At 54.8% G+C, this 27957-nt stretch overlaps 1 protein-coding gene and 2 long non-coding RNA genes across 3 annotated transcripts in view; 2 read left to right on the top strand and 1 right to left on the bottom strand.

Annotated features, from left to right (window-relative positions):
* LOC135290251 (zinc finger protein 541-like) overlaps positions 1-27957 on the bottom strand; it is a 310832-nt gene that overhangs the window by 261942 nt on the left and 20933 nt on the right. The gene's annotated exons all lie outside the window — the stretch shown is intronic.
* On the top strand, positions 12490-13306 carry LOC135289697 (uncharacterized). Its single transcript, XR_010352430.1, has 3 exons — positions 12490-12562; positions 12650-12748; positions 13193-13306. It is a non-coding gene; the product is annotated as an uncharacterized LOC135289697 (long non-coding RNA).
* LOC135290680 (uncharacterized) lies at positions 13956-15134 on the top strand. Its single transcript, XR_010353450.1, has 2 exons — positions 13956-14100; positions 14631-15134. It is a non-coding gene; the product is annotated as an uncharacterized LOC135290680 (long non-coding RNA).

The following is a 27957-nucleotide window of genomic DNA, read 5'->3' as shown; positions in this document are numbered from 1 at the left end:
GGTTATGATGCTTGCATCCCCAGTCGTGTGTTCTGTTAATGCTGGATATTACGTACTGTGCCTTCACGACTGGCCCTGAAGAGCAAGGTTTGTTTTGGTTTGTTATCAGCCTGCTCCCCCACGGCTGGCAGGACAGACAGACGGCGCAGTTCATAGTGCAGCTTTTGCTTTTTGCTTTGCTTTCTGTTGCTTGCTTTGCTCTTGCTTCTGCTGTGCTCCCGCTTTGCTTTTGCTTTTTGGCTTCTGCTTGTTAGTTAGTGTAGCTAAGCAGTCCAAATTTTTCCCTGGACTGTTTTTCCTTTCCCTTTTTGGAACCACTCACACCTGCTCCAGACTGGGACCAGGGAAACACTGAGAGTTTGCATCCTGTGGCTGCAGCAGCTATCCCCAGCGCCGGAGGGAGCGACAACAGAGCCACCACTGCCAGGAAAGACTTTCTGAATTTGTCATCCTTTTCAGATCGGTGAAAGCATTGTCATCTGCTATTGTTCATTTTTGTGTGCTGGGGGTGTTTTGCCTGTCAAATAAACAGGTTCTTTCCACTTCTCTCCAAGGAATCCTTCCCGAACCGCTGGGGGGAAGGGGCCATGTGGGGTTGCTTTCTGGGGGGCCCCTTTGGAGGTTTTCTCCCAGATTTACCCTAATCCAGGACAGAACATTCAAAACCAGGGCGACAGTGGAGTCTATTTATTCTGCATATGGCTTCACTGTGACCAGCGGTGGGGCCCCGAGGGGATGGGGCAGCCCATGCTGAGCGTCCCTGGGCTGAGGGACATTTCCTTCCGTGGGATCATCTGGGCCCAGACCTCCTCCAGTGCCATGCCCAGGAAAAGGTGGGAAGCCATCAAGAGTATCTCCAGGGACACAGCCTGACCAGCAATGTCAGCAGGCAAAACAAAGCTCCTCCCTAATTAACACACACAGGATAGGACCTAATTGATGGGCCATCACCAATGCAGGGTGCTGCACAGGGTCTGCTGCTCTCAGTGAGGGCCGAAGGGAAGGGAAGGGAAGGGAAGGGAAGGGAAGGGAAGGGAAGGGAAGGGAAGGGAAGGGAAGGGAAGGGAAGGGAAGGGAAGGGAAGGGAAGGGAAGGGAAGGGAAGGGAAGGGAAGGGAAGGGAAGGGAAGGGAAGGGAAGGGAAGGGAAGGGAAGGGAAGGGAAGGGAAGGGAAGGGAAGGGAAGGGAAGGGAAGGGAAGGGAAGGGAAGGGAAGGGAAGGGAAGGGAAGGGAAGGGAAGGGCTGTGTAGCCTCAGGGTCCGACAGGGCTGGTGAGCAGCCCCAGAGACACAACAACCCAGGTGCAACCAGACTTGATTTCCAGGTCGAAACACTCAGCATAGCTGGCCTGGACTTCCCTGTAGGGCACGTGGGGGCTTTGGAGTCCCCCTAAGGTGCACGAGGGCTGGGGTCCCTCGTGGCACACCCAGGGATATTTTAGGTTTCCTCTGAGGCATGGAGGGCACTGGGGTCCACTTCAAATCATGCAAGGGATTTGGAATCCTGTGTGAGGCATGCAGAGAGTTTGGGTTCTCTCCCAAGGTGTGCAGGGTGCTGGGATCTCTCCTGAGGCACATGTCGGGGTCCTGGAGTCTCATTTCACATGTAGAAAGGGCTGCGGACTCTCGTAAGCGTGCAGGTGCTTTGTGTCCCTCCTGCTGTACATAGTGGGGCCGGAGTGTCTGCTGAGGCACGCAGGGGACGGGGACCTCCGGCAGTCCCTCCCGGGCCCGTGCGGCTCGGGGCTGCCACGGCCCAGGGCCAGCCGCCGTGCCGGGATGGCGGTGGCGAGGCGCCGAGGCGGAGCTGCCCCGCCGGGTCACGCTGCACCGGCACGGCACGGGCGGTGCTGAGCGCCGGGCAGGCGGCACTGCCAGCCCAGGGGCCACAGCCCCGGCCCTGCCTCTTTTGGGGCTGGGCACAGACAGCCCCGCGGGACGGGCACCGCTCAGCGACCGAGGGGACGGAACAGATGCCGGAGGAGCCCCAGGAGCCCTGGACAGGGCCCTGGCATTGCCCGCCCGGCTCCCCCGGGCCTGTGGCCATCCCGGGCAGCAGGGGCTCGCTCTGGGCCGTGCTCTCCCCGGCCAGCGGGGCTCCGGGCCAGCACCCGGCTCCTGCCACTGCCCTGAGAATGCTGAGGGGCTTTCGCGGCGGAACTGAACTTGACAGGGACAGAATTCATAGGAGACTTGTTTTGGCCTTTTACAAGGTTAACTGAGAAACAACTTAAAATCCCAGGCTAAATCATCTGCTTTAACGCGTGGGGATTCCTTCAAGACCCTTCCTAACTCCCGTGGTGCCGGGCCGGGCCGCGTCCCAGCGAGCACCAACACCCAGCAGCTCCATGGATGCAGCACGGCTGGCACCAGGGAAACGAGTCAGTATCCCTACAGCTGCCCGCTCTGCCTGCACGGCTGTCACACAACAGCAATGTTCCAGAAGGAACAGGCATTTTTACATCCTCACGACCGTGTGATCTTTGGTCCTGGCGGTGGATCAGAGAGAAAAGCCAAATGTGACAGACTAAACTTGACATCCCTCTTGGAGAGGGATGCCTCAGCAGAGGGTCTGGGGACCTGTGGTGCCAGCCAGTGGCCCGGCACTCGGACACAGCAGCAAGACCCCAGACTATCACACTTCACCTGGGAGGGTAGAAAAGCTCAGGGGCTCTTTGTTCAAGGTCCTCCAGAGGCACCAGCTGAAGCTGCCACAGTTCCACCTTGATAAAATTGTTTAAAAATATCCAGAGGTCTGACACTCTGCTGTGGAGGACATTCCACATGTTATATTTGCCAAATTTTCCAATCAAAAAAACCAAAAAAACAAACCCAAACAACATTATATAAAACAGCAATTTTAATTATGTAACTTAATATATATACAATTGAATAAACTCAAAACACTGACTATATAATTTGGTTTATATTACGAATAATTTGGTCCTGATAATAGCGTATAAGCAAAACTAACCATGCGTGGGGTACGGAGTGCAGGGCTTTTGGACCCCGTCACCTCACGGACTAGCTTGTCAAGACAAAATTCCCCTTTTTATGCTGCATGTCATTACCATCTCCTCCCATTTTCAATTCGTCACACTTGTATCACCGCCCTCATCATCACCTTTACCACTCATGCTCCACACTTCTTTAAGTAAGTTGTACCACTCTTTGGGGATCTTCTTTGAGGCCTCTCCTCTTCCTCCATGTCCTGGAGTTCATCTTTTGGATTACACATGCGCACCAAGCTGGTACTGTATAAGCCAATATTGTGTTCTAACATTAAAGCAGTGGATCTCATATAATCAGAATTTTCCTGGTGTCCAACCAAATTCTCCTCTCTAAATTCAGTCATTGTTATCTCTTGCTTCTTCCTGTTCTGAACAGCTGCAGGAGAACGGTGGGGAGAGGGATAAACCCTCCTCTCCCTTTCTTGCTTGGCATTACACCTTTAACTGTTTTATTATTTCCAAATATTAATTACTGTATCAGTATTGATTACTCTTTCAATTTTGTCAGCATGAATCATACCTATTTACCACACACAGTTCTCATCTTTTGGGCATTTAGGAGCTTTTCATTTTGCTTTGCACCCAACAAAAAATATACCCCCAAATGTGCACAAATAACTCCTTTAGCATGTCCTCCTTTTCAGCTGGTTTTTCCATTGTTCTCTGCTATCTTGTCCTCATCTTTCCACAATTCCTGTGCCTATTCAAGTCCAGCCTGGCACCGTGCACGCATTTGCTTTAGTTCTGTAGTGATTTATGCCCAGCCATCCTGCCAACCACACCCATTTCAATGTTGCAACAACCTAACTCTGGGCTGCAGTATGTGAATCACACTCTGCTGTGTGAGATGGCAGAGCACCAGAGCAGGCACTGAAGAAGGGGCATTCGGTACATCAGTGAAGTGAGTGCTGGAACCTGGGCTAGCTCTTAGAACTCCGGCACTACGGCAGGAGTCGGGAACTACCTTGCTATGGGGATTTACCAGAGGCAGAACCTTTAGTGCCACTTGCTCTCCAGTGCCAGACACAAGCCACGACAGGGACAAGGCACAGGAGAAAGGAGGAGGCGTCCCGTCTTCAGGTTCCGCAAGGAACACCTTAGTCCAGGCGAAGAGAACAGGATGAAAAGCCCCTAGCTGTACTGCCCAAGGGGTTTTGTACACATACAAGTCATGGGGGGGGTGCAAACAATGAACCAATAGGGAATGCTCAGGAGAGGAGTGAGGGGATTACATCAAGTGTCTGGGGCCAGTTGGGGTAGGAGGGTGGAGAGGATGGGTCACAAGGGCCAATGGGGCTCCCAGGAGTAGGGGAATTCCAAAGGGGAGTTGCAGTCAGGGATTGGCCCAAAGGTTTGGGAACCAAGGGGCTGGGTTGCCTTGACAGGCAGGGAAAGAGCTGGAACAAGGGGTGGGGAAGGGCACGAGGGACAGTTTGGAGGGAGGGTAAAACCCACAGGTAAACCAACTCAGGAAAAACATGGGGGATAACAGAGCCCTTAAACAACACTTAAAATGGAATCAATAAAATAAATTTGAACTGCAACAATCAAGAGCATCTTGAGGGACGCAGCCTGACCAGCAATGTCAGCAGGCAAAAGAAAGGTTTTGCTGAGCAATGGCCCTTTGATGATGCAAAACATTGACAATCAGGGCAGTCCATTCATGCGGATGGGCGCACACTCTGGGGGTAGAGCTGAGGCCATGAGGTCACAGCAGGGCTCTGGGGTCACAGCACGCTGAGCTCTCAGCAGGCCCTGAGGTCACAGAGGTGCCAGAGGTGCCAGAGCTCCGTGGTTGCACAGCAGCACAAGGAGCCAGCAGTCAGTCCCTGAGCACAACTGTTGCGGCAGCAGCGGCGGTGGCAGCAGCGGTGCTGACGTTGGGACAGCGGTGTCAGGACAGCGGTGGCAGCAAGAGCTGCGGGACTGGCGGAGGACAAGGCACCATGGCCCTTGCTCTGCGCCTCCTACTCCTGCTGCTCCTGGCCGTGGCCCTGCCTGCCAGGGCTGCCCAGGCTGCTCCGCTGCAAGCGCGGCGAGCAGGTGAGCCGGCAGCCTGGCTGCCGTTTCCCGGGACAGCGCTCCCTGCTCCCTGGGAAGCGCTGGGAATGGTTTTGCCCAGGGCTTTAGGGAGGGTTTCCTCTGCGGGAGGGAGAGAGACCCCACGGGCCCTGGGTTACTCCAGCCATCCCTCCAGAGATGTTGCAAAGGGCCTGCAAAGAGGTTGGAGAGTGACCAGGAGCCAGCCCAGAGCTCCCCAGGCCCCTGTGCAGCTTTGGCCATGTCCATTCACATCTGGCTCCCACAGCCTTACCCAACACCCCTGGCAGTGACCAGTTCCCTGTGGTAGAAGGGGATCCCAGCATGCCACAGATATGGTTCTGATCTCCGCTCCCTTTTAGACTGGAATCGTGACATGGGTTCTCAGGAAATCCTGATGAATGATGGTTTGAAGTTCCTGGAGGATGTTGGAGGCAAGTTTTCATTCTGCCTTTCCTTAGTGAATAATCAGGGTCAGTGCAACAGAAGCTCACTTATAAACCATTTCCCTTAATATAATCTTAAGATTAAAAGAATCTGGAAATCTTGCCCTGCTCCCTTCTGGAGGCCTGCGGGCTCCCACAGGATCACTGTCAGTGGGAGGAAGGAGCATTTAGCTTTCAATCTTCCTCCCGTGTGCTGTGCCAGTGTGTCCTTCCGTGTGCTCTGTGCAGTCACAGAGAAGAGCAGAGAGGGAAGGGGCCGGGCCCAGGGCTGTGCCTCGGGGCTGAGCCTTGTGGGCAGCCTGAGGATCTCCTGCAGTGCCACAGGAGCTCTTCTGTCCTGCCTTTCTTTGCAGCTGAACCTGCCGGTGAAGGTCCCACATCCAGGACTGAGGCTCTGGGAGATGCTGAGGGTAGGTCAAGGCCTTTCCCCTGAGAGAGCTGCCAGCTCAGAGCCCAAAGCTGGGCCAGGGAGGCAGCGCTGCAGGTGCCAGCACAGAACCATGCACGTGTGTGCCCGCGCCCTGCACGATCCCCTCACCGTTGCTGCGGCTCAATGGTGCCCGTGCAGATCAGCAGAGATGGCAGAAGCTTCTGTGGCTGTTGAGTTACAGGTGTGTCTGCGGGGAGGACTTCTCAAGCTCCAGGGCTGGATGCTTGGCCCCAACCCAGCTCCCATGGCAGGGGTGAGTAGTGTGTCCCTGCTGACCCCACAGGCTGAGCCCTGCTTTTATAGGATCCATTCCTGGGAAATGGAAGTATTTTTCTCTAAGTTCTTCTGACAGGGAAGATCCAAGAGACAAGAGACAAGATATCCCTGGAACCACCCAAACAGATGAAGCAAGAGCTGAAGAAAATGCGGCAGGGAGGACAAGGTGGGTGCATTTCCATCGTGCTTCCCGTGGAACTCAGCAGCCGGGGGCTTTGGCTGCACATCTGGACACGCCGTGCCCGGCACAGCGGGAAGGGATCCATGGCAGCCTCACTGCCCCTCTGCTGCTTTCACGCCCTGCAGGGCTGTTTCCCAGCCTGGCCTGGCTGCAGCTTCTGCCCAGCCTCTGCCGGAAGGCATTTGGCATCAGCTGACAGGAAGCCCAAACTGTAACACAGCCTGAGATCCCCCACTATATCCAGCCCTGCAGATTAGGAAAAGGGTGGCTGTTTGGAGGTGGAAGTGCTCTCATCATGCCACTCTCACCTGGCCATTTTCCTGCTCCGTAAATTTCACAAATATTACCTCTGATGCCATCGCCCAAGTGGGGAACAGCTCCATCTGATGCAGCTGTCTCCCTTCCTTTGTCAAGAGATAGACATAGAGCTTCAGTGGAAGGTGGCATTTCCTGAAGGAAGCACTCCATCTTTGGTGCCAGCCCCTGCTGCAGGAAAGAAGGCAATGCCAGACACGGGCACAGGCACAGCAGGTAATTGCTGTGCCGGGCTCAGCCCTGGCCGGGGCTGTGTGGCAGCAGCTCTTCCCCCAGGGCCTGCCCTTGCCTGGCCCAGCAGCAGCCAAAGCTGGAGGCGCCTTGGCTTCCAGGCCTCTGGAGCTCGTTCAGAGCCCCGGGGAAACGGGACTGGTGCAGCAACGTCCCTGGCGCTGCAGCTGCTGCGGAGCTGGCCCTGAGTGCCCAGAGGCCCAAGGCACAGGAGCAGCCCCGAGCGGGAGCCCTGCCGCCAGCCCAGGGCCAGAGCCAGCCCTGGCACACAATGGAAACAGTTCTCATCTTGGTTTGCTTCCAGACTGGGATGCTGGGACGGTTCCTCCATTAGCGTGGCCCACTGAAGTTGTGAAGCCCTCTGAGCATTCTGCAGGTATGTTCTCACTGTCCCACCAAGGCGTAATGTTTGACTGACTGGTAAGAACTAGGTGACAGAAGCTTCTGCGGCTGTTGTTTTACAGCCATGTCTGAAGGGACAACTCCATCAACTCCTACCTTGGATGCTGCACAAAAGCCCGGCTCCCATCACAGGAGTGAGTAGTGTGTCCCTGCTGACCCCAAAGGCTGAGCCCTGCTTTTGTGGGATCCATTCCTGGGAAATGGAACTACTTTCTCTTAAGGTCCTACGACAGGAGACACCAAAGACATGGCAGGCAAGAAATTCCAGGACCCATTAGAAATCATGTGGCAAATGCTGAAGGAACGTCTGCAGAGAGGACAAGGTGGGTGCATTTCCCTCATTCTTCCCCTGGGACTCAGCAGCCGGGGGCTTTGGCTGCACATCTGGACACGCCGTGCCTGGCACGGCTGGAAGGGATCCATGGCAGCCTCGCTGCCCCGCTGCTGCTTTCACGCCCTGCATGGCTGTTTCCCAGCCTGGCCTGGCTGCAGCTTCTGCCCAGCCTCTGCAGGAAGGCATTTGGCATCAGCTGACAGACAGCCCAAACTGGACCAACGGACATGCCCACCCTCAGATCCCCTGCAATTTCCTGGTGTCCAAGCAGATCAGATGTTGGGGCTCTTTGGGGAAGGAAGCAGCCTTGGGTTGTCCCAAAATCCTGGGTGTTTTCTGATCCTTATCCATTCCTTTCACAAGTGATGCCTCCTGAAATTGTCCCCTTCCCCATTCCCAGTGAGGAATGTTTCCATCTGATCCAGCGTCTCTTTTCCATTCTCCAGAAATCAAAGGAGAGCCTGTGCAGATGGAAGCATTTCCCAGAGGAAACAGTGGTTCCGTGCCAGCCTCTGCTGCAGGAAGGGAGGCCATGCCAGGCACAGACACAGGAGGTAATTGCTGTGCCTCTGGGCCTGAGCCCTGCTGAGGCTTGAGCTGCCCTCTCTGCTGCTTGGCAGTGCGGGCACAGCCTGGACTAGAGCGGCGCAGCCCAGGGGAATTATCCCCAGCAGGCTCAGGGCACTCGGGTACGGAGCAGTCCTGCTGGGGTCCCTCCATGGGAGACATGTCCTGAAACCTGGCAGCGACTGCACAGGGTGCCCACGGTGGGGAAAGGACAGAGAGGGAGAGCAAGGCTCCAGTGTGTCCTGAGAGGGCCTGGCTTGTTGCCCTTGGGATCTGGGGGGTGTCCCCACAGAAGGAGGGCAGGAGGGACAGAGGGAGGGAGGGATAGCTGTGGCACTGCCTGCTGCAGTTTGCCTCAGGGCTTTAGGAAGGATTTCCTCTGTGTCTGAGGGAGAGAGCCCCAGGGCCCTGTGCTGCTCCAGCCACCCCTCCCTGGGATGTTGCTGAGGGCAGGGAAAGAGTGTGGAGAGTGACCAGGAGCCAGCCCAGAGCTCCCCAGGCCCCTGTGCACCTTTGGCCATGTCTATTCCCATCTGGCTCCCACGGCCTTACCCGACCCCCTGGCAGTGCCCAGTTCCCTGTGGCAGAAGGGGATCCCAGCACAGCCTGGAAAGTGTTCTCATCTGTGCTCCGTTCTAGATGAGGTTGCTGGGAAGGCTTCTCCATCAGCTTGGATGAATAAAGTTTTGAAGCCCTTGGAGCCTCCTGCAGGTATGTTCTCAGTGTGCCACCAAGGAAGAATTGTAGACAAGCGGGCAGGAACCAGGTGACAGAAGCTGCTGTGGCTGTTGTGTTACAGATGTATCTACAGGGAGGACTTCTCCAGCTTCTCCAGCTCCTACCTTGGATGCTGTACGCAAGCCCAGCTCCCATCACAGTGGTGAGTAGTGTGTCCCTGCTGACCCCACAGGCTGAGCCTTGCTTTTATAGGATCCATTCCTGGGAAATGGAAATATTTTTCTCTAAGGTACTCCAACAGGGAAAGTCCAAGATACAACAGATAAGATGTCTCTGCAACCATCCAAACAGATGAGGCAAGAGCTGAAGGAACCCCTGCAGACAAGAGAAGGTGGGTGCATTTCTCTCATGCTTCCCCTGGGACTCAGCAGCCGGGGGCTTTGGCTGCACATCTGGACACGCCGTGCCCGGCACAGCAGGAAGGGATCCATGGCAGCCTCGCTGCCCCGCTGCTGCTTTCACATCCTGCAGGGCTGTTTCCCAGCCTGGCCTGGCTGCAGCTTCTGCCCAGCCTCTGCCGGAAGGCATTTGGCATCAGCTGACAGGCAGCCCAAACTGTAACACACCCTGAGATCCCCCACTATATCCAGCCCTGCAGATTAGGAAAAGGGTGGCTGTTTGGGGGTGGAAGTGCTCACATCATGCCACTGTAATCTGGCCATTTTCCTGCTCCATAAATTTCACAAATATTACCTCTGATGCCACCGCCCAAGTGGGGAACAGCTCCATCTGATGCAGCTGTCTCCCTTCCTTTGTCAAGAGGTGGACATAGTGCTTCAGTGGAAGGTGGCATTTCTTGAAGGAAGCACTCCATCTTCGGTGCCAGCCCCTGCTGCAGGAAGGAAGGCAATGCCAGACATGGGCACAGGCACAGCAGGTAATTGCTGTGCCGGGCTCAGCCCTGGCCGGGGCTGTGTGGCAGCAGCTCTTCCCCCAGGGCCTGCCCTTGCCCGGCCCGGCAGCAGCCAAAGCTGGAGGTGCCTCAGCTTCCAGGCCTCTGGAGCTCGTTCAGAGCCCCGGGGAAACGGGACTGGTGCAGCAACGTCCCTGGCGCTGCAGCTGCTGCGGAGCTGGCCCTGAGTGCCCAGAGGCCCAAGGCACAGGAGCAGCCCCGAGCGGGAGCCCTGCCGCCAGCCCAGGGCCAGAGCCAGCCCTAGCACACAATGGAAACAGTTCTCATCTTGGTTTGCTTCCAGACTGGGATGCTGGGAAGGAGTCTCCATTAGCCTGGCGCTCTGAAGTTGTGAAGCCCTCTGAGCATTCTGCAGGTATGTTCTCACTATCCCAACAAGGCGTAATGTTTGACTGTCTGGTCAGGACCAGGTGGCAGAAGCTTCTGTGGCTGTTGTGTTAAAGATGTGTCTGCAGGGACGACCTCACCAACTCCTACCTTGGATGCTGCACAAAAGGCCAGCTCCCATGGCAGGGGTGAGTAGTGTGTCCCTGCTGACCCCACAGGCTGAGCCCTGCTTTTGTGGGGTCCATTCCTGGGAAATGGAACTACTTTCTCTTAAGGTCCTGCAACAGGAGAGACCAAAGACATGGCCGGCAAGAAATTCCAGGACCCATTAGAAATCATGTGGCAAATGCTGAAGGAATGTCTGCAGAGAAGACAAGGTGGGTGCATTTCCCTCATGCTTCCCCTGGGACTCAGCAGCCAGGGGCTTTGACTGCACATCTGGACACGCCGTGCCCGGCACAGCTGGAAGGGATCCATGGCAGCCTCGCTGCCCCGCTGCTGCTTTCACGCCCTGCAGGGCTGTTTCCCATCCTGGCCTGGCTGCAGCTTCTGCCCAGCCTCTGCAGGAAGGCATTTGGCATCAGCTGACAGCAGCCCCAATTGCACCACAGGCCATGCCCACCCTCAGATGCCCTGCAATTTCCTGGTGTCCAGGCAGATCAGATGTTGGGGCTGTTTGAGGAAGGAAGCAGCCTTGGGTTCTCCCAAAATCCTGGGTGTTTTCTGATCCTTATCCATTCCTTTCACAAGTGATGCCTCACCTTCCCCATTCCCAGTCAGGAATGTTTCCATCTGATCCAGCTGTCTCTTTTCCATTCTCCAGAAATGAAAGGACAGCCTGTGCAGATGGAAGCATTTGTTGGAGGAAGCAGTGGTTCCGTGCCAGCCTCGGCTGAAGGAAGGGAGGCCATGCCAGGCACAGACACAGGAGGTAATTGCTGTGCCTCTGGGCCTGAGCCCTGCTGAGGCTTGAGCTGCCCTCTCTGCTGCTTGGCAGTGCGGGCACAGCCTGGACTAGAGCGGCACAGCCCAGGGGAATTATCCCGAGCAGGCTCAGGGCACTCGGGTACTGAGCAGTCCTACTGGGGTCCCTCCTTGGGAGATATGTCCTGAAACCTGGCAGCGACTGCACGTGTGCCCATGGTGGGGAAAGGACAGAGGGGGAGAGCAAGGCTCCAGTGTGTCCTGAGAGGGCCTGGCTGTTTGCCCTTGGGATATTGGGGGTGTCCCCACAGAAGGAGGGCAGGAGGGACAGAGGGAGGGAGGGAGGCATAGCTGTGGCACTGCCTGCTGCAGTTTTCCCCCGTGCTTTAGGGAGGATTTCTTCTGTGTGTGAGGCGGAGAGCCCTGGGGCCCTGTGGTGCTCCAGCCACCCCTCCCTGGGATGTTGCTGAGGGCAGGGAAAGAGTGTGGAGAGTGACCAGGAGCCAGCCCAGAGCTCCCCAGGCCCCTGTGCACCTTTGGCCATGTCTATTCCCATCTGGCTCCCACGGCCTTACCCGACCCCCTGGCAGTGCCCAGTTCCCCGTGGCAGAAGGGGATCCCAGAATGCCACTGATATCGTTCTGATCTCTGCTCCCTTCTAGACTGGAATCATGACTTTGATTTTTTGGAAGCCCTGTTGGAAAATGGCTTGAAATTCCTGGAGGATGCTGGAGGCTATTCCTCCATGTGCCTTTCTTGACAGAATAATCCGTGTCAATGTGACATGAGCTCACTCATAAGCCATTTTCCTTCATATTATGTAAGGGCTGAAGGATTCTGAGAATCTTTCCCTGCTCCCTTCTGGATCCCTGAGGGATCCCACAGGATCACTGTCAGTGGGAGGAAGGAGCATTGATCTTTCAGTCCTCCTCCCGTGTGCTGTGCCAGTGTGTCCTTCCGTGTGCTCTGTGCAGTCACGGAGAAGAGCAGAGAGGGAAGGGGCCGGGCCCAGGGCTGTGCCCCGGGGCTGAGCCTTGTGGGCAGCCTGAGGATCTCCTGCAGTGCCACAGGAGCTCTTCTGTCCTGCCTTTCTTTGCAGCTGAACCTGCTGGTGAAGGTCCCACATCCAGGACTGAGGCTCTGGGAGATGCTGAGGGTAGGTCAAGGCCTTTCCCCTGGGAGAGCTGCCAGCTCAGAGCCCAAAGCTGGGCCAGGGAGGCAGCGCTGCAGGTGCCAGCACAGAACCATGCACGTGTGTGCCCGCGCCCTGCACGATCCCCTCACCGCTGCTGCGGCTCAATGGTGCCCGTGCAGATCAGCAGAGATGGCAGAAGCTTCTGTGGCTGTTGAGTTACAGGTGTGTCTGCAGGGAGGACTTCTCCAGCTCCAGGGCTGGATGCTTGGCGCCAACCCAGCTCCCATGGCAGGGGTGAGTAGTGTGTCCCTGCTGACCCCACAGGCTGAGCCCCGCTTTTGTGGGATCCATTCCTGGGAAATGGAACTACTTTCTCTTAAGGTCCTCCAAAAGGAAAGACCCAAGTTTTTGCAGCCAAAAAGTCTCATGACTCAGATGAATTCCTGAGACAAACACAGAAGGAAGCACCCGGAGGACAAGGTGGGTGCGTTTCCCTCATGCTTCCCCTGGGACTCAGCAGCCGGGGACTTTGGCTGCACATCTGGACACTCCGTGCCCGGCACAGCAGGAAGGGATCCATGGCAGCCTCGCTGCCCCGCTGCTGCTTTCACGCCCTGCAGGGCTGTTTCCCAGCCTGGCCTGGCTGCAATTCCTCCCCAGCCTCTGCAGGATGGAATTTGGCATCAGCTGATAGGGTGCCCCAACTGTACTGTGGGCCTGAGATCCCCTGCCATTTCCCAGTCTCTGAGAAGATCAGGCAGTGCAGCTGTTTGCACAAGGGAGTGCACTGGCCCAGCCCCAATTACCTAGGCTTTTTCCTGATCTTTACCTTTGACTTAGACAAGTATTGCCTCCAGAAGGTGCCACCTCCCCAGTGGGGCATATTTCCATTTGATCCAGTTGTCCCTTTTTTCCTTTTTCAAGTGATGGACCAAAAGGCTGTTCAGGAGGAGGAGCACTCAGGGAGGAGCAGTGGCTCATTGGCAGCCCTAGCTGCAGGAAGGAAGGCGATGCCAGACACGGGCACAGGCACAGCAGGTAATTGCTGTGCCGGGCTCAGCCCTGGCCGGGGCTGTGTGGCAGCAGCTCTTCCCCCAGGGCCTGCCCTTGCCCGGCCCGGCAGCAGCCAAAGCTGGAGGCGCCTCGGCTTCCAGGCCTCTGGAGCTCGTTCAGAGCCCCGGGGAAACGGGACTGGTGCAGCAACGTCCCTGGCGCTGCAGCTGCTGCGGAGCTGGCCCTGAGTGCCCAGAGGCCCAAGGCACAGGAGCAGCCCCGAGCGGGAGCCCTGCCGCCAGCCCAGGGCCAGAGCCAGCCCTGGCTCCCGACTGGGCAGGGGCTGTGCTGGGTCCTGACAGGGCCTGAGCCTGTCCCCTGGGGCTGGGGGAGCTGTCCCGGGGCAGGGAGGGCCAGGGGTGGCAGTGGCTGCTCAGGGATGGCTTTGGCCCGTGTCCCTGGCAGCAGCCACTGCCCAAGCAGCTGCGCTGCCCCCGGGCTCTCCTCCCGGCCTGCTGGGCTTTGTTGGCTGGCACAGCCTGTGCCCAGGGCCGGCAAGGTGCCTGCAGGCCCCAGCTCTGGGGGAAACAGAGAACGTCCTGCCCGTATCCACCGTGCTGCCAGCTCAGCAGTGCAGCACAGCACGGGCTCACGCTCCCCATCGCTCCCACAGATGCAGCCGGCACCACAAGACCTGTTCCCAGTGCCCAGGATGGCCTCGGAAGGGGTTTCTGTCAGGGAACAGTCTGCTGGCTAGGGTTACTGGGAGGCGTGCTTTCTTTGGAGCTTGTCTTCATGTTGTGCTGCTTTGGAATCGGGTATTCCTGGAAGAGAAAACAGTGAGTGTTTTGTTGCTCTCCCCCTCAAACAGCTTCATTTGAAAGTCTAACGTGGTCAGGGAACATTCCCATTGAGACTGCAGTGGGGTTGTGGCCAGTCCATGATTGTCCAAATAACTCTGCTGAGGGTTCTGCTGCTGCCCAGTGCTTCCATTGGCCTCTCCATTGCTGGGCCTTGTCCTGGGGGCCCCGCTGGGGCTGCAGCCAGAGCTGGCTCCCACTGAGGCTGCCTGGCCAAGAGCAGCCCCAGGGGCACGGGGCAGAGGCAGAGGGAGGTGGGGAGGAGAAAGAGCAGGGCCGAGGCTGCCCTTGAAAGGCAGAGGAGCTCTGGGGCCCGCTCCTGGCCAGGGAGCCTGCCCAGAGCCGTGCCCTGCTGGCCGGGGCCTTGAGGGGCAGCTGTCCAGCTGGGCCCAGCTGTGCCAGCAGCTCCAGCCGTGCTGGGGAGCCTTGCCAGCTCTGGGCCCTGCTGTGCACGAGGGTCCCTGTGTGCCACTGGCAGCTGGGGCCCCAGCCACCTCCTCTCTGCACAGGAGCACCTCTGGACACGAGGTGGAAGACGGTGGCTGCACCTCACACCCAGACAGCGTGAGCAGCTCCTCCAGCAGCTCCTCCAGTGAGAGCAGCTCCTCCAGCAGCTCCTCCAGCAGCAGTTACAGCCTGGACTGCCCTCTCAAGTGTTGTGTGAAGATGACCCCAAAACAACCGTCTACGAGGAAACCTCTTTTTACCCTGTAGATCCCACTGCCACCTGCTCTCCCCATGGGCCTCCCCAAGCTGCCTTCATCCCTATTTTTATCTCCGTCTGTCCCATCCCAGCCAATCCGTGTTCCTCTAAAGACCCCAGTACCAGCCCAGCACCGTCCAGCCCCTCCTGGGACCAACACATCCCTTTCTCTGCCCCTGAGCCCCCTGGCCTTGCCCTCTAGGCAACACTGAAGGTGACACCCCACCACCACCCCGCTTGCAGGTTAGGCAATGGCCCATTCCTCTGTTGAAATAAAGAGATGGATTTGTGTCCTGGTTTGAAAGCAAAACCAGTGAGAGGCTCCAAGTCAGAAATACAATTTATTAGGAAAAGGGAACAGAAACCCCCAAAATACATGCAATAATACAAAAGAAAAACCACTGACAGGGTCAGAATACAGCCTGACACCCTGCTAGTTAGGGTGGTGGTAATAGTCCAGCTGAAATGGACTTGTGGAAGTGGTGATCCTGTAGAAACAATCTGGTAGCTCTCATCCTCTGGAAAAGCAGTGGGTAAGGGCAGCGGTTCCTCTGGGAATCCAGTGGAAAGATTGCTTGTTGTGTCCCAAAACCCAGATTATATCCAGCTGGGGATGCTTAGCTCCTCCCCCATGGGCAGAGCATCTCACAGTGGGCTGATATCATTCTGCCTCATGCTGTGGGTCCTTGATTAGCCATGAAAGAGAAATGGCTCTGGGAGGGAGTTATCTCTGAGTCATGTGGCAAGACATTGATGGGCCCATTAACAGGAGATAAGGAAGAAACAATGCCCCTCCTGGTTTCAGCAGCTCTTCAGGATGGGAATAGAACATAATTTTATATTATAACCTAGGACATAATCTAACCCTTATTCTATTACCATCTATACTCAAACCAATATCCTCTTACTATATATATGTATCTATCTATATATATATGTATAACATAAAATGAAACTTTACACACAATTCTCGCTTCAAATTAGGTTAGATTTCCTTGTGGTACACAACGGCTTTCCCTGTCCTTCTGCATTACCCAGCCAGTGCAACCAGGTCCTTGAGCAAAAATTCCCACAGATGGGTTTGCCCCTGCTTGCGGTGGGATTAATCCAAACAGTCTTTCCTAAAATACCTTTCATGTGTATCACAGGAACTTTGTCTCCATCCCCTGTGTGCAGGGGTTCAGACTGGGCAGCACCAGGATTGATAGGTCCTCGGGTGTTGACCACCCAGATGGCTTTTGCTAAGTTCAGTTCCCAGTTCCTGAAGGCTCCTCCACCAAGTGCCTTCAGGTTAGTATTAAGTAGTCTGTTGCATCGTTCAACTTTCCCGGCAGCTTGTGTGTGACAGGGGATATGATATGTCCTTTCAATGCCATGTTCTCTGGCCCAGGTGTTGATAAGGCCGTTCTTGAAATGAATTCCATTGTCCGACTCAATTCTCTCAGGGGTGCCTTGTCTCCACAGGATTTGCTTTTCTAGGCCCAAGATGGTGTTCCAGGCAGTAGCATGAGGCACAGGGTAGGTTTCCAACCACTCTGTGGTAGGTTCTACCATGGTCAGCATGTAGCGCTTGCCTTGGCGGGTTTGGGGAAGCGTGATGAGGTCAGTTTGCCAGGCTTCCCCATACCTGTACTTCAACCATCGCCCACCGTACCACAGAGGCTTCACCCGCTTGGCCTGTTTGATTGCAGCGCAGCTCTCGCAGTTGTGGATGACCTGTGAGATGTTGTCCATAGCAAGGCCCACCCCTCGGTCACGGGCCCATCGCTATGTTGCATCTCTCCCCTGACGACCAGAGGCACCGTGGGCCCAACAAGAGAGCTAGGAATGATTCTCCCTTGTGCTGCCAGTCTAGATCCACCTGTGATACTTTCACCTTGGCAGCTTGGTCCACCTGTTTGTTGTTGTGATGCTCTTCATTAGCCCGACTCTCGGGTACATACACATCCACATGTCGCATCTCACGGTCAGCCTCTCTTCTCGGGTGTCAATGTCCTGCCAAATCTTGGTGGCCCAGATGGGTTTCCCTCTGCGCTGCCAGCTGGCCTTTTTCCAGCAATGCAGCCATCCCCACAGAGCATTAGCTGCCATCCATGAATCGGCATAGAGATAGAGCCTCGGCCACTTCTCTCGTTTGGCAATAGCCAAAGCCAGCTGGACGGCTTTAAGCTCTGCAACCTGACTCGATCCAGCTTGTCCCTCAGTAGCTTGTGCAACTTGTCCTGTGGGGTTCCATGCTGCAGCTTTCCATTTCCGGTTAGTGCCTATAATTCAGCACGAACCATTAGTGAAGAGGGCATATTGTCTGTCAGGCTCCGGTAGCTCACTATATGGTGGGGCTTCCTTGGCACGTGCCACTTGCTCCTCTTCTTCTTCAGAAGACAATCCAAAAGTCTCCCCTTCAGGCCAGTTTGATAGAATTTCCAGAATGCCAGGGCCATTCGCATTTCCAATCTGGGTGCGCTGGGTGATGAGGGCAATCCGTTTGCTCCATGTGGTGTCGGTGGCGTGATGAGTGGAAGGAACATTTCCTTTAAACATCCAGCCCAGCACTGGTAGCTGGGGTGCCAGAAGCAGCTGCGTTTTGGTGCCAGTTACTTCTGAGGCAGCTTGAACTCCTTCGTAGGCAGCCAAGATTTCCTTCTCTCTGGGAATGTAGTTTGCTTCAGAGCCTTCATAGCTCCATCTCCAGAATCCTAGTGGTCAGCCTTGAGTCTCACCAGGCACCTCTACCAAAGACTCCAGGACAAACCATGGTTCCCAGCTGCAGAGTAGAGCACAGTCTTCACCTCTGGTCCTATCCTGACGGGGCCAAAGGCTACCGCATGAGCGATTGCCTGCTTAATCTGGGCAAGGGCTTGTTGCTGTTCAGGACACCAGTGGAAATCGTTCTTCTTGTGGGTGACAAGGTAGAGAGGGCTCACAATCTGCCTGTCCTCGGGAATGTGCACTCTCCAAAAGCCTACGGCACCTAGGAAAGCTTGTGTTTTCTTCTCCTTGGTAGGTGGAGACAGAGCGGTGGTCTTGTTGATTAACAGGAGATAAGGAAGAAACAATGCCCCTCCTGGTTTCAGCAGCTCTTGAGGATGGGATTAGAATACACCTTTACACTGCAACCCAGGACAAGTGGTCACCCCAGTGTCCAGGTGGCAGCAGCAGCAAAGCCCACCCAGCACCAGCACTGACTGAGCTCCATGCCCAGGAGGAGCCGTGGATGCCCACGGTGTGGGCAGGCAGAAGCCAGGCAGGGGCTGCTGTTGAAATGGAGGTTTTGGGGGGTTCAATTCAGTTACCAATATATGGACTAAGCATTTAAATTTTAAACTGTAGAATTATGTGTTGAATTTTAACCTTTTACTTAAGAAACCTCTGCCAAGGTACAAAGGGCATAGGAAAATGCAAATTTCTGAAGCTTCTTGCTAAGAAGGACAATACCAGCATAATAAATAGGGCAGGAGATCTTTCTCCTTTTTTATGCCTTTATTAAAAAAATTCAGCTCAGGTTGTGGGAAACGACAGGCTGCCTGCATCCCCACTGCTCCCAGGAGTGGCACGGAGGAGGAGGAAGATGCAGCTGTGCCCGCTGGTATGCAGGCACAGCTGGGGCTTCCGTCCTCGAGGGAGTAGTGGGAATTCTGCTTCTTTGGTCTAACATTCCAGGTCCTCTTTCTAGCTGACATCCTTTCAGGTTAGGGTGAGAAGTAAAAAGGATCTTAGCAGATACTAAGGATTAAGTTCCTCACCTTTAGACATTACTTAGGTTTCATAATCCCATGTTGGCTTCTTGTTTTTAGGGTTTTTTTTCCTGGAAAATTGCAAAATTTGGTGAAATGCATTCTCATCTGCATACTAGCTCTGATGTCACCCCCCCCCACCCTGCTATCTGCAGGCTCCTGGGAAGCAGCAGGGGGACAATTGTGCTTGATTTCTAACCATTAACAGGTAATTGAAGAAAAACTATTAACAAGAGGTGATTGCAACATGAAGCTATCAACAACAAATAGTCAACACTTCAACTCACAACAACTGGACCAATTTGTTTATCTTTCCAGCCGTAAAAAAAAATGGATAATTTGTGGGGGCGAACACCCCAGGTGTGGAGGCACGAGGCTTGACTCCATTTCAGAAGGCTGATTTATTTTCTTGTTTATTCTATTAAAATACTACATTAAAACTATACTAAAAGAACAGAGAGGAAAAAATGACCAGAAGGCTACAAAGAAGTAGAATAGAATAGAATGCATAACAAAAATCTTATGACTGCTCACAGGCCCAACACAGTTGGCTGTGATTGGTCATCAAGTGAAAACAATCCACATGGACCAATGGAAGATGCACCTCTTGCATTCCACAGCAGCAGATAGTTATTATTTACATTTCTTTCCTGAGGCCCTCAGCTCCTCAGGAGGGGAAAAATCCTAGGAAAGGATTTTTAATAAAATATCATAGCTACAAATAACTTTTTTACTCATAACACCAGGAGAAGACCAGGGAATGCAGGAAGCCTAGACTAAGGAGCTCCTCTGTCTCCAAGCTGATCCAAACCAACAGACGTACTCAGATAAGCACCAGGGGACCACAGTGCACGCACAAAGGAGAAAAGTTCAAAAGTTCAGTCATGAGGAAGACCACAGCCTTCGGCCTCAGAGACCACTAAAGACCCCAGTGTGACCACAACAGGAAACAACACGTGCCCAGAAGGGCGTGGATCTCATCGCCATGTGAGGGGAGGACAGGCGGGGCCAGGGGTTGAATGTGCATGAAGAGATTGTGTAATGCATTGCATATGGAACAGGTTTGTGAACAAAGATGTGGCTCGGACCAGGGCTCAGGGCACAAGTTTTCACGAGAGCCATCTCACTTGTGCCAGGCCCTGACACGCATACCCACTTCATAACTACATCAGGTCGTGGAGTGTCGCTATAGGACATGAAATAAAACAACGCAGACACGCATCTCTCCAAGGTACAAAAGGAGGGCAGTTGAATTTCTGATTCCAACATTTACAGATTTCCAAAAGTGACAGTGGATTGGAGGGTGAAAGTGCCACCTCTCCAGTGACACTGGACAAACCAACAGTCCATCAAAGTTCTCCTCCTGCAGAAAAGAATGCATAACAATGCGTTATTTGCATAAAGTGTGTGAGAAAGTTTGTTACAAGAATGTAAACATCAGAAGGCTTAGAAGAACTTGTCCTAGGGTGAGGTTATGATGCTTGCATCCCCAGTCGTGTGTTCTGTTAATGCTGGATATTACGTACTGTGCCTTCACGACTGGCCCTGAAGAGCAAGGTTTGTTTTGGTTTGTTATCAGCCTGCTCCCCCACGGCTGGCAGGACAGACAGACGGCGCAGTTCATAGTGCAGCTTTTGCTTTTTGCTTTGCTTTCTGTTGCTTGCTTTGCTCTTGCTTCTGCTGTGCTCCCGCTTTGCTTTTGCTTTTTGGCTTCTGCTTGTTAGTTAGTTTAGCTAAGCAGTCCAAATTTTTCCCTGGACTGTTTTTCCTTTCCCTTTTTGGAACCACTCACATCTGCTCCAGACTGGGACCAGGGAAACACTGAGAGTTTGCATCCTGTGGCTGCAGCAGCTATCCCCAGCGCCAGAGGGAGCGACAACAGAGCCACCACTGCCAGGAAAGACTTTCTGAATTTGTCATCCTTTTCAGATCGGTGAAAGCATTGTCATCTGCTATTGTTCATTTTTGTGTGCTGGGGGTGTTTTGCCTGTCAAATAAACAGGTTCTTTCCACTTCTCTCCAAGGAATCCTTCCCGAACCGCTGGGGGGAAGGGGCCATGTGGGGTTGCTTTCTGGGGGGCCCCTTTGGAGGTTTTCTCCCAGATTTACCCTAATCCAGGACAGAACATTCAAAACCAGGGCGACAGTGGAGTCTATTTATTCTGCATATGGCTTCACTGTGACCAGCGGTGGGGCCCCGAGGGGATGGGGCAGCCCATGCTGAGCGTCCCTGGGCTGAGGGACATTTCCTTCCGTGGAATCATCTGGGCCCAGACCTCCTCCAGTGCTGTGCCCAGGAAAAGGTGGGAAGCCATCAAGAGTATCTCCAGGGACACAGCCTGACCAGCAATGTCAGCAGGCAAAACAAAGCTCCTCCCTAATTAACACACACAGGATAGGACCTAATTGATGGGCCATCACCAATGCAGGGTGCTGCACAGGGTCTGCTGCTCTCAGTGAGGGCCGAAGGGAAGGGAAGGGAAGGGAAGGGAAGGGAAGGGAAGGGAAGGGAAGGGAAGGGAAGGGAAGGGAAGGGAAGGGAAGGGAAGGGAAGGGAAGGGAAGGGAAGGGAAGGGAAGGGAAGGGAAGGGAAGGGAAGGGAAGGGAAGGGAAGGGAAGGGAAGGGAAGGGAAGGGAAGGGAAGGGAAGGGAAGGGAAGGGAAGGGAAGGGAAGGGAAGGGAAGGGAAGGGAAGGGAAGGGAAGGGAAGGGAAGGGAAGGGAAGGGAAGGGAAGGGAAGGGAAGGGAAGGGAAGGGCTGTGTGGCCTTGGAGTCTGACAGGGCTGGTGAGCAGCCCCAGAGACACAACAACCCAGGTGCAACCAGACTTGATTTCCAGGTCGAAACACTCAGCATAGCTGGCCTGGACTTCCCTGTAGGGCACGTGGGGGCTTTGGAGTCCCCCGTAAGGTGCACGAGGGGCTGGGGTCCCTTGTGACACACCCAGGGATATTTTAGGTTTCCTCTGAGGCATGGAGACCATCGGGGTCCACTTCAAGTCATGCAAGGGATTTGGAATCCTGTGTGAGGCATGCAGAGGGTTTGGGATCTCTCCCAAGGTGTGCAGGGTGCTGGGTTCTCTCCTGAGGCACATGTCACGGTTCTGGGGTCTCATTTCACATGTAGAATGGGCTGTGGACTCCCGTAAGCGTGCAGGTGCTTTGTGTCCCTCCTGCTGTACATAGTGGGGCCGGAGTGTCTACTGAGGCACGCAGGGGACGGGGACCTCCGGCAGTCCCTCCCGGGCCCGTGCGGCTCGGGGCTGCCGCGGCCCAGGGCCAGCCGCCGTGCCGGGATGGCGGTGGCGAGGCGCCGAGGCGGAGCTGCCCCGCCGGGTCACGCTGCACCGGCACGGCACGGGCGGTGCTGAGCGCCGGGCAGGCGGCACCGCCAGCCCTGGGGCCACAGCCCCGGCCCTGCCTCTTTTGGGGCCGGGCACAGACAGCCCCGCGGGACGGGCACCGCTCAGCGCCCGAGGGGACGGAACAGAGGCCAGAGGAGCCCCAGGAGCCCTGGACAGGGCCCTGGCGTTGCCCGCCCGGCTCCCCCGGGCCTGTGGCCATCCCGGGCAGCAGGGGCTCGCTCTGGGCCGTGCTCTCCCCGGCCAGCGGGGCTCCGGGCCAGCACCCGGCTCCTGCCAGTGCCCTGAGAATGCTGAGGGGCTTTCATGGCGGAACTGAACTTGACTGGGACAGAATTCATAGGAGACTTGTTCTGGCCTTTTACAAGGTTAACTGAGAAACAACTTAAAATCCCAGGCTAAATCGTCTGCTTTAACGTGTGGGGATTCCTTCAAGACCCTTCCTAATTCCCGTGGTGCCGGGCCAGGCCACGTCCCAGCGAGCACCAAGACCCAGCAGCTCGATGGATGCAGCACGGCTGGCACCAGGGAAATGAGTCAGTGTCCCTACAGCTGCCTGCTCTGCCTGCACGGCTGTCACACAACAGCAATGTTCCAGAAGGAACAGGCATTTTTACATCCTCACGACCGTGTGATCTTTGGTCCTGGTGGTGGATCAGAGAGAAAAGCCAAATGTGACAGAGTAAACTTGACTCTTGGAGAGGGATGCCTCAGCAGAGGGTCTGGGGACCTGTGGTGCCAGCCAGTGGCCCGGCACTCGGACACAGCAGCAAGACCCCAGACTATCACACTTCACCTGGGAGGGTAGAAAAGCTCAGGGGCTCTTTGTTCAAGGTCCTCCAGAGGCACCAGCTGAAGCTGCCACAGTTCCACCTTGATAAAATTGTTTAAAAATATCCAGAGGTCTGACACTCTGCTGTGGAGGACATTCCACATGTTATATTTGCCAAATTTTCCAATCAAAAAAACCAAAAAAACAAACCCAAACAACATTATATAAAACAGCAATTTTAATTATGTAACTTAATATATATACAATTGAATAAACTCAAAACACTGACTATATAATTTGGTTTAAATTACAAATAATTTGGTCCTGATAATAGCGTATAAGCAAAACTAACCATGCAGGGTATGCGTGGGGTACGGAGTGCGGGGCTTTTGGGTCCCCGTCACCTCCCGGACTAACTTGTCAAGACAAAATTCCCCTTTTTATGCTGTATGTCATTACCATCTCCTCCCATTTTCAATTCGTCACACTTGTATCACCGCCCTCATCATCACCTTTACCACTCATGCTCCACACTTCTTTAAGTAAGTTGTACCACTCTTTGGGGATCTTCTTTGAGGAAGGCCTCTCCTCTTCCTCCATGTCCTGGAGTTCATCTTTTGGATTACACATGCGCACCAAGCTGGTACTGTATAAGCCAATATTGTGTTCTAACATTAAAGCAGTGGATCTCATATAATCAGAATTTTCCTGGTGTCCAACCAAATTCTCCTCTCTAAATTCAGTCATTGTTATCTCTTGCTTCTTCCTGTTCTGAACAGCTGCAGGAGAACGGTGGGGAGAGGGATAAACCCTCCTCTCCCTTTCTTGCTTGGCATTACACCTTTAACTGTTTTATTATTTCCAAATATTAATTACTTTTTAATATTACTCTTTCAAATTGTTATTATTACTCTTTCAAATTTGTCAGCATGAATCATATCTATTTACCACACACAGTTCTCATCTTTTGGGCATTTAGGAGCTTTTCATTTTGCTTTGCACCCAAGAAAAATATACCCCCAAATGTGCACAAATAACTCCTTTAGCATGTCCTCCTTTTCAGCTGGTTTTTCCATTGTTCTCTGCTATCTTGTCCTCATCTTTCCACAATTCCTGTGCCTATTCAAGTCCAGCCTGGGACCGTGCACGCATTTGCTTTAGTTCTGTAGTGATTTATGCCCAGCCATCCTGCCAACCACACCCATTTCAATGTTGCAACAACCTAACTCTGGGCTGCAGTATGTGAATCACACTCTGCTGTGTGAGATGGCAGAGCACCAGAGCAGGCACTGAAGAAGGGGCATTCGGTACATCAGTGAAGTGAGTGCTGGAACCTGGGCTAGCTCTTAGAACCCCGGCACTACGGCAGGAGTCGGGAACTTCCTCGCTATGGGGATTTACCAGAGGCAGAACCTGTAGTGCCACTTGCTCTCCAGTGCCAGACACAAGCCACGACAGGGACGAGGCACAGGAGAAAGGAGGAGGCGTCCCGTCTTCAGGTTCCGCAAGGAACACCTTAGTCCAGGCGAAGAGAACAGGATGAAAAGCCCCTAGCTGTACTGCCCAAGGGGTTTTGTACACATACAAGTCATGGGGTGGATGCAAACAATGAACCAATAGGGAATGCTCAGGAGAGGAGTGAGGGGATTACATCGTCTGGGGCCAGTTGGGGTAGGAGGGTGGAGAGGATGGGTCACAAGGGCCAATGGGGCTCCCAGGAGTAGGGGAATTCCAAAGGGGAGTTGCAGTCAGGGATTGGCCCAAAGGTTTGGGAACCAAGGGGCTGGGTTGCCTTGACAGGCAGGGAAAGAGCTGGAACAAGGGGTGGGGAAGGGCACGAGGGACAGTTTGGAGGGAGGGTAAAACCCACAGGTAAACCAACTCAGGAAAAACATGGGGGCACAACCGAGCCCTTAAACAACGCTTAAAATGAAATCAATAAAATAAATGTGAACTGCAACAATAAGAGCATCTTGAGGGACGCAGCCTGACCAGCAATGTCAGCAGGCAAAAGAAAGGTTTTGCCGAGCAATGGCCCTTTGATGAAGCAAAACATTTACAATCAGGGCAGTCCATTCATGCGGACGGGCGCACACTCTGGGGGTACAGCTGAGGCCATGAGGTCACAGCAGGGCTCTGGGGTCACAGCAGGCTGAGCTCTCAGCAGGCCCTGAGGTCACAGAGGTGCCAGAGGTGACAGAGCCCCGTGGTGGCACAGCAGCACAAGGAGCCAGCAGTCAGTCCCTGAGCACAACTGTTGCGGCAGCAGCAGCGGTGGCAGCAGCGGTGCTGACGTTGGGACAGCGGTGTCAGGTCAGCGGTGGCAGCAAGAGCTGCGGGACTGGCGGAGGACAAGGCACCATGGCCCTTGCTCTGCGCCTCCTACTCCTGCTGCTCCTGGCCGTGGCCCTGCCTGCCAGGGCTGCCCAGGCTGCTCCGCTGCAAGCGTGGCGAGGAGGTGAGCCGGCAGCCTGGCTGCCCTTTCCCGGGACAGTGCTCCCTGCTCCCTGGGAAGCGCTGGGAATGGTTTTGCCCAGGGCTTTAGGGAGGGTTTCCTCTGTGGGAGGGAGAGAGACCCCACGGGCCCTGGGCTACTCCAGCCACCCCTCCAGAGATGTTGCAAAGGGCCTGCAAAGAGGTTGGAGAGTGACCAGGAGCCAGCCCAGAGCTCCCCAGGCCCCTGTGCAGCTTTGGCCATGTCCATTCACATCTGGCTCCCACAGCCTTACCCAACACCCCTGCATTGCCCAGTTCCCTGTGGCAGAAGGGGATCCCAGAATGCCACTGATATCGTTCTGATCTCTGCTCCCTTCTAGACTGGAATCGTGACATGGGTTTTCAGGAAGTCCTGATAAAGGATGGTTTGAAGTTCCTGGAGGATGTTGGAGGCAAGTTTTCATTCTGCCTTTCTTGAGTGAATAATCAGGATCAGTGCAACAAAAGCTCATTTATAAACCATTTCCCTTAACATTATGTAAGGGCTGAAGGATTCTGAAAATCTTGCCTTGCTCCCTTCTGGAGCCCTGAGGAGTCCGACACGATCACTGTCAGTGGGAGGAAGGAGCATTTAGCTTTCAATCTTCCTCCCGTGTGCTGTGCCAGTGTGTCCTTCCGTGTGCTCTGTGCAGTCACAGAGAAGAGCAGAGAGGGAAGGGGCCGGGCCCAGGGCTGTGCCCCGGGGCTGAGCCTTGTGGGCAGCCTGAGGATCTCCTGCAGTGCCACAGGAGCTCTTCTGTCCTGCCTTTCTTTGCAGCTGAACCTGCCGGTGAAGGTCCCATATCCAGGACTGAGGCTCAGGGAGATGCTGAGGGTAGGTCAAGGCCTTTCCCCTGGGAGAGCTGCCAGCTCAGAGCCAAAGCTGGGCCAGGGAGGCAGCGCTGCAGGTGCCAGCACAGAACCATGCACGTGTGTGCCCGCGCCCTGCACGATCCCCTCACCACTGCTGCGGCTCAGTGGTGCCCATGCAGAACAGCAGAGATGGCAGAAGCTTCTGTGCCTGTTGAGTTACAGGTGTGTCTGCAGGGAGGAGATTCATACGTACTTTGCTGGTTATTGCCAACAAGACCAGCCCCCATGGCATGGGTGAGTAGTGTGTCCCAGCTGACCCCACAAATTGAGCCCTGCTTTTGTGGGATGCATTCCTGAGAAATGGAAATATTTTTCTCTAAGTTCCTCCAAAGAGGAAGATGCAAGGCGCAACAGAGAAGATATCCCAGGAACCATCCAAACAGATGAGGCAAGTGCTGAAGAAAATGCTGCAGGGAGGACAAGGTGGGTGCATTTGCCTCATGCTTCCCCTGGGACTCAGCAGCCGGGGGCTTTGGCTGCACATCTGAACGCATGGTTCCCGGCACAGCGGGATGGGATCCATGGCCCATTCCAAATGAGGAATGTTTCCATCTGATCCAGCTGTCTCTTTTTCATTCTCCAGAAATGAAAGGAGAGCCTGTGCAGATGGAAGCATTTCCCGAAGGAAGCAGTGGTTCCGTGCCAGCCTCGGCTGCAGGAAGGGAGGCCATGCCAGGCACAGGCACAGGAGGTAATTGCTGTGCCTCTGGGCCTGAGCCCTGCTGAGGCTTGAGCTGCCCTCTCTGCTGCTTGGCAGTGCAGGCACAGCCTGGACTAGAGCGGCACAGCCCAGGGGAATTATCCCGAGCAGGCTCAGGGCACTCGGGTACTGAGCAGTCCTACTGGGGTCCCTCCATGGGAGACATGTCCTGAAACCTGGCAGTGACTGCATGGGGTGCCCATGGTGGGGAAAGGACAGAGGGGGAGAGCAAGGCTCCAGTGTGTCCTGAGAGGGCCTGGCTGTTTGCCCTTGGGATATGGGAGCTGTCCCAGCACAAGGAGGGCAGGAGGGAGAGAGGGAGGGATGGATACCTGTGTCACTGCCTGCTGCAGTTTGCCCCGGGGTTTTAGAGAGGATTTCCTCTGTATCTGAGGGAGAGAACCCCGGGGCCCTACGCTGCTCCAGCCACCCCTCCCTGGGATGTTGCTGAGGGCAGGGAAAGAGTGTAGAAAGTGACCAGGAGCCAGCCCAGAGCTCCCCAGGCCCCTGTGCACCTTTGGCCATGTCTATTCCCATCTGGCTCCCACGGCCTTACCCGACCCCCTGGCAGTGCCCAGTTCCCTGTGGCAGAAGGGGATCCCAGCACAGCCTGGAAAGTGTTCTCATCTGTGCTCCATTCTAGATGAGGTTGCTGGGAAGGCTTCTCCATCAGCTTGGATGAATAAAGTTTTGAAGCCCTTGGAGCCTCCTGCAGGTATGTTCTCAGCGTGCCACCAAGGAAGAATTGTAGACAAGCGGGCAGGAACCAGGTGACAGAAGCTTCTGTGGCTGTTGTGTTACAGATGTATCTACAGGGAGGACTTCTCCAGCTTCTCCAGCTCCTACCTTGGATGCTGTACGCAAGCCCAGCTCCCATCACAGTGGTGAGTAGTGCGTCCCTGCTGACCTCAAAGGCTGAGCCTTGCTTTTGTAGGATCCATTCCTGGGAAATCAAAATATTTTTCTCTAAGGTACTCCAACAGGGAAAGTCCAAGATACAACAGATAAGATATCCCTGCAGCCATCCAAACAGATTAGGGAAGAGCTGAAGGAACCCCTGCAGACAAGAGAAGGTGGGTGCATTTCTCTCATGCTTCCCCTGGGACTCAGCAGCCGGGGGCTTTGGCTGCACATCTGGGCACGCCGTGCCCGGCACAATGGGAAGGCATCCATGGCAGCCTCGCTGCCCCGCTGCTGCTTTCACATCCTGCAGGGCTGT

Source organism: Passer domesticus, chromosome Z, assembly GCF_036417665.1.
Source record: "Passer domesticus isolate bPasDom1 chromosome Z, bPasDom1.hap1, whole genome shotgun sequence".
Classification (NCBI taxonomy): domain Eukaryota; kingdom Metazoa; phylum Chordata; class Aves; order Passeriformes; family Passeridae; genus Passer; species Passer domesticus.
Note: the sequence above shows the minus strand (reverse complement) of the source record. Positions and strands in the feature narration are given on the sequence as shown.